General features: G+C 35.2%; 1 pseudogene; it reads left to right on the forward strand.

Moving 5' to 3' along the window:
• Positions 1-3,049: 3,049 nt before the first annotated feature.
• On the forward strand, positions 3,050-3,627 carry LOC100733729 (olfactory receptor 2Y1B-like; annotated as a pseudogene).
• Positions 3,628-6,931: the final 3,304 nt, after the last annotated feature.

Raw genomic sequence — 6,931 nt, forward strand, 5'->3', positions numbered from 1 at the left:
GGAAGTACTAGCCAGAGCAATTAGGCAAGAAAGAGAAATAAAAGGGGTAAAGATAGGAAAAGAAGAAGTTAAAGTATCATTGTTTGCAGATGACATGATATTCTACATAGAAGACCCCCTAAACTCCATTGAAAGACTCTTAGATACAATAAATAAATTCAGTAATGTGGCTGGATACAAAATCAATACTCAGAAATCAATAGCATTCTTATACACTAAAAACAAAATCACAGAGAGGGAACTAAGAGAAACTGGACTATTCACATTAGCAAAAAAATGAAATACTTAGGAATTACTCTTACAAAAGAAGTGAAAGACATACAGTGAAAATTATAATATACTGAAAAAGGAAATTGAGGATGATCTCAGAAAATGGAAAGACATCCCAAGTTCATGGATGGGAAGAACAAACACTGTGAAGATGGCCATTCTCCCAAAACTGTTATACAGATTCAATGCAATCCTAGTAGAAATACCATAAACATACCTTATAGATCTAGAGAATTCACTGCTAAATTTCATCTGGAACCAGAAGAGGCCTAGAATGGCAAAGGCAATTCTAAGCAGCAAAGACAAAGCAGGAGGCATCACAATCCCTGACTTGAAGTTATACTACAAAGCAACAGTAGTAAAATCAACATGGTATTGGAATCAAAACAGAGCTGAAGATCAATGGAATAGATTAGAAGATACAACCACAACTACAAACACACTCAACCACCTTATCTTGGATAAAGGGGCCAAGCAGGTTCATTGGAAGAATGACAGTCTCTTTAATAAATGATGCTGGAAAAACTGGCTCTCCATTTGCCAAAAACTAAAGCTAGTACCATGTCTATCACCATGTACCAAATTAAAATCTAAATGGGTCAACGATCTGAATATTAAAACAGAAACACTAAATCTATTGGAAGACAAATTGGGTACAAACCTTGGAGACATAGGAGTAGGTAGAGAATTCATGAACAGGACTCAAACCGCACAGGAAATACTTCCCAGAATCAATAACTGGGACCACTTCTTATTAAAAAGTTTCTGCATGTCAAAAGAAATCTCCAGCATAGTGAAAAGAAAACCCACAAACTGGGAAAAGATTTTAGTGAACTCTCTCTTAGACAAGGGACTCTTGTCTAAAACATATAAAGAATTAAAAAAACTTAGACCTCCAAAATTCAAAGATCCAATCCAAAAATGGGCATCTGAGATGAATACGCAATTCTCAGATGAAATGCAAATGGCAAATAAATATATGAAAAAATGTTCATCATCATTGGTTATTAGAGAAATGCAAATTAAAACCACACTGAGATACCATCTCACTCCTGAAAGAATGGCCAGGATCAAGAAAACCAACAACAACAAATGCTGGAGAGGCTGTGGGGAAAAGGAACTCCCCTGCACTGTTGGTGGAATGTAGACTGGTACAGCCTTTGTGGAGGTCTGTCTGGAGATTTTTCAAAAAGTTGGGATTGGAAATCCCATTTATTCCAGCTATTCCATTTCTAGGCATTTTCCCAGAAGAACTGAAAGCATCATACCACAGTGATATATGTGCACCTATGTTTATAGCAGCACAATTTGTAATCGCCAGATCTTGGAAACAACCCAAGTGTCCATCAACTGAGGAATGGATAAAAAGTTGTAGTATTTCTATACAATGGAGTATTATTCAACTATAAAGAAGGATCACATTGAGATATTTATCAATAAATGGGCGCAGCTTGAGACCATACTCATAAGTGAAATAAATCAATCTCGCATGTGTGAGTACCGAATAGTTTCCCTAATGTAATGATTCAAATATATAAAAATATGTGGTAATCATGATTCCCCATTATGTGGCCTTGAAGCCTTATAAAGTTTTCACTTATTAATTGGAAAGGCTTTATTCTGGGATTCTTGATATGGAAATATTTGAAGCTATAGTATATGAAGTTTTATCCAAATATTTCAAGGATAAAGACAGACACTATGGTAACTACTATTAAGTCGGGTTATTTTGTGGTGAAGCACTAGGTTGCTGAACCAGTCATGCTTTGACCTGTATTGTTATATTGTTATGTCCTGTTTTATCTCAATCTCTCCCTTATTCTTTAAAAAAATTATTTAGTTATTTCTTATGTTTGTTTTAATTAAGGGGAAAAATTTAAAAAATTAGAAACATATATAATAGTAACTTTATTTGATTTTCTATTAACTTGTTTTGAAGTCTTGTAATACTCCCACGATCTTATTTTGACTGATTAGACTCTGTTCCATTCTGTATGATAGTATCAAGTTTGAGGGTATAGGCAACTACTTTGAAGGCAATAAGATTCACTAACATGCCCATTCTGGTTTGACTATTGTCTCCTTTGGAAGTCCTGCAATGTTTACAATGCCTAAGTTTTATTGTTCTTGTTCTCTACTGTTTTGTTCAACTTTATAATATCTAATGAGATAGACAATTCTTTGTAAGGAAACAAGAGACATCGTTGATAACCATTGTTGATAACCTTGTACTCTGTTTTACATCATGTGCTATGTCTATTCTTCGTTTTGACTGACAGCTTTGTTTTGCCAAATTTGACTTTATTCTCTCCCCCCCCCAAAAAGTAATAAGAACTAAGGAGTAATAAAATCCAAAATCTGTAAATTTTTTTGTAAAAAAGAGAGGGGAAAAAAAGAGCTCTAACGGATATAACAGCAAGTGTGTTTAGGGGTGTTAAATAGCTGACTATATTAATGTTTTTGGATCATTGAACACAGCTGTTTGCAGTCTCTCTGTTTGAATGTCCACTTTTTATTCTTCGACACTGTGATTTGAACAACTATTTCTAAGATGATAATATGTAATCTATTAACAGTTGATTTCTTACTTTTTTTTGTAGTTCTGTATTACGTGTACCCTTACACTGCTTTGTTTTATTTTGTGTTTTTCTCTTTTTCCTTTCAAATGAAATTTAAAAAAAATAAAGCAAAGGCTTTTTAGAGAATTTAAAATACACCGAGATAATATTTTAATCCAGTTTCTTCATAGTAGAGTGTAATACTTTGCAAGTGAAAGGCTATGAGCAGTTTCACTACTTTTGGAGGTTTTTCAGACTGACCTCAACTGGAACTCTTGTTTTTTTGTATTTATTTTTATTTTTTTCCTCCCTTACTGTCTTGGTGGACACTGTTATCTTCATTCTCTCTTGACTTTGTCCTCAATTACACACACCTGTATACTCCTTTCTCTCCCACCTCTCCTTCCTGGACCTCTGCTACACCACCAGCACTGTACCCAGCTTCTGATCAACCTTCAAGGACAAGAATACACCATCAGCTATGGAAACACATGGCCAAGCTCTCCATCTACCTCACTATGGGCTACACAGAGTGTATTCCTAGTGGCGATGGCCTTTATATGCTATGCTGCTGTGTGTTGTTCACTTCCCTACACAACCATCCTGTATCTTCATCTCTCCCAGGCATTGGCTATCTCTTACTGGGTGGGAGGCTTCATGAATTTTGATCCAGACAGGCCTCATGCTGGCCATTCCTCTCTGTGACCACCTTAACCACTTCTTCTGTGAGATACCTGTACTTCTGAAGCTGGCATATGAGGACACAGGAGAAACAAAAGCTAAAACATTTGTGGCTTGAGCCATATTCTTGGTCTTTTTTGCATCATTAATTCTAGTTTCTATGAACAAATTCCTCAGGCTTTGCGTGAACTGTATGGTGAAACCCTGTCTCAAAAAGACAATACTAAGTAAATATTCACAAGTGAATTAGTTTTTATTTCAATGATGATTACTATATTCATTTGCTATTCAAAAAACCTGCTGGCAAATGTTGTCATTTGTCCTTACAATACAATTTAGAGAGTTACTTTTGTTATGCTCTTGATTTATCCATAATAACACTGAAGTGTAGTTATGCACTGTATCCAGTTCATATAGAAATATGGGGGACGATAAGCCTTGGGCTTCTAACATTCCTATTTGCAATGATTACTATATCTTCCTACCCATTCTCTTTTCCTCAAAGTGATTTTTTTAATTTTAAAGAGAACAAAACCAAATAAAATAGAATAGAATAAACTCAATCAATATGTAACAATGAAAGTGATATATAATTTCAAATCAAGATAATAGGAAATCAACAATGGTTACCACAATGCCTCTTGCTTTCTTCAAAATAGCTGTCCATACCATCAGACATGATAAAATTAAACAAAACAAAACAGAATAAAACCATTCAAAATGAAACAGTGAAACTTACACATGACTTCAAAACCTGGAAATCACCAATGGCTACCATAATATATCTTGTTATCTTCAAAATAGCTGCCCATACTATCAAACATAATAAAAATAAACAAAAAATAGAATAAAACCAAATCTAACAAAAAATTTCATTGATAAAATAATTCAAAACAAGATAATAAAAAATTAACAATTGTTACCACCTTTTTAGATATTTTCTCCCGTATCACTTTCACAGTATCTACTGTCCATTTTGGTTCCCACTAACTCCTTCATTTTTTTGTACCAATAGGACAACACAAAGTTCACCCTTTTAAGTCCAAACCATTTTACCCATGAGCGTGATCTCAGGTTACATATATTTACCCAGAAGAGCCTCAAGATTATCCTCCATTGTGGCTGAGAAGTTTACATTGTTAAAAAAATAAAAAAAAACAAACATGTCTTATCCATTCTGTGGTTAATAAGCAAGCCACTCCTGCTCCTTGAAGCCCACTGAACGAAGCATTGGCTTGTCTCCTCCAGTCATCAGCCCATGAGTTTTCTTTAGAATTCTTGCATATATCATACTGATGGATCCTTTATCCCAGCCAGTCTGTCTGTGCTTTATTTTTTTTATTGGTGACTTGAAGCCATCTACAGTAGTGGTTACAAATGACATGCACTGGTTTATCTCTACCATACTATCCACTTGCCTTTGGTCACCAGCTTTTCCCTCCATTCGATTGCTTCCCCTACTTGTTACCCCCTCTGCTACTGTTCCATGAACTGTGGTCATCCTTATCTCTCTAGGATATCCTTCAGCACTCTGTGTAGGCTTGGTTGGTCAGTAATTCTTTCAGCTCTTCTTTATCATGAAACTACCTTATTTCTCCAATAATTTGAAAGATAGTTTGACAAGGTGCATCAATCTGGGTTGGTAGTTGTTTTGTTGCAGGATCTGAAACACTTCACTCCACACCCTTCTTGATTTGATGGCTTGTGTTGAGAAGTAGGCCATGATATTGAGGGGTTTTACTTTGCAGATGATTTGTTTCTTTTCTCTAACAGACTTTAATATTCCATTCTTGTGTGGAATTTCTGGGATCTTGATTACGTGTCTGGGTAGATTTATTTTGTTTGTGGCCTGTTGGAGTTCTGTGTGCTCCACTTATCTGTATGCAAGGTCCTTTTTCTATGTTTGGGAAGCTTTCTGCTATTGCTTCTGTAAATAGTCTTTTTATGCCATTTGTGTTGATCCCTGATTTTGTTCTGATGCCTATCAATCTTTAAATGTTTTTATTTGTATCATCTTGCAGCCACTGAATTATTTCCTAGTTCCTTATTATTTATGAGATCTTTCCTTTCACTATCACTGATTGTAATCCTGTCTTAAGTATCTGAAAGTCTGTCTTTAATGTCTTTCAAGTGGTTTTTCCAGCTCTCCGTGGAGACTTTCATTTTCTGAATATCTCTTTGAATCTGTTTCATGCATTGTAATTCCTTCCTATATTGTTCAATCCAGGTTTCTATCATTTCTTATGTTCCTCATTTTTATCTTTATTTTCTTTAGATATGTTCAGCTATTCTTTCATTATGTTTATGATTTCTTATTTTAAGTGAGATTATTTCTGATCTAAATTCTTTAAGGTTTAATGAAGTTGTTTATCTTAGTCACTATCTTCTTGGAGATTTAAGGTGTGTGACTTCCATTTTCTTCCATGTATATATTTCCCAGGCTTGTTCTGTGTGGGCTGGAGGTCTGAGATTGTCTTTGGCTCCTTCATCTTGACATTTTCCTGAGTTTGTCTTGACAAGTAGGTTGTGGAATCCCAAGAACTTCTCACAGTGGCTGTCCCTCCACGGTGTAGGGGAATGAGCCAGGCACATTCCAACAGCAATCTTCCAAACGCAGGTTCTCAGAGATGCTTAGGGTATAGGGTGTGCTTTCTTTGTATGGCTACACCTATGATTACTTCTTATCTTGGCCTTCATGGCTACAGTGGGAGCCCTCAATGGCAGCACATTGCAGGAGTTAGTCCAGCTATTTCTCCTTGCCTGTGCTGGCTGCCAACAGGAAGCTATCATCTCTGCTCAGAGTCAGTTGTTATTTGAAAAGATTTAGGTTGCATAGAAAGATAGTTGGAGAAGAAATAAAATTTGAGATTAATGTATTGCGCAGCTTTACTCTAGGTGATTCTTGTCAGCATTCCAGACTGTTGTATATGGTTAAGCCAGAGGTAATAATTCTTCCACTGAGAAATTCGATATAACCTACAATAATAGTTCTCATTTTTATAACCTTTATTAGAGCTCAATTGTAATGTTATGAAATAAATGAGTTTACATTTCTGCATATTTCTGTATCAGTTACTAAATAATTGAAGCATATGTATAATATAATGTAAACAAGGCTTGTTTTGAATAAACAAAACAAAATTTAATAGAATTGTTTTCTTTTTAATATTATTGTTTTATTTAGCATGTAATGGATATAGTCACCAATTACATACATTAATGAGCACATACCTCATATTCAAGCAATTTTAAGAGGCAACTGATATTATTGGACACTCAGTGAAACCCATTAATTCACAAATCTTTTCACAGGAAAGGCGAAGTAAATTTTCATGGGAACATACAACCTGTGTGTCTCACTTACTGTTCTCATTCAATTTAAAGATCAACAGTGACAGTGGGTACCCACATCCACACCAGAA

This window comes from Cavia porcellus, unplaced genomic scaffold, assembly GCF_034190915.1.
Source record: "Cavia porcellus strain 051 isolate PalLab524CR breed Dunkin Hartley unplaced genomic scaffold, mCavPor4.1 scaffold_37, whole genome shotgun sequence".
Taxonomy (NCBI): domain Eukaryota; kingdom Metazoa; phylum Chordata; class Mammalia; order Rodentia; family Caviidae; genus Cavia; species Cavia porcellus.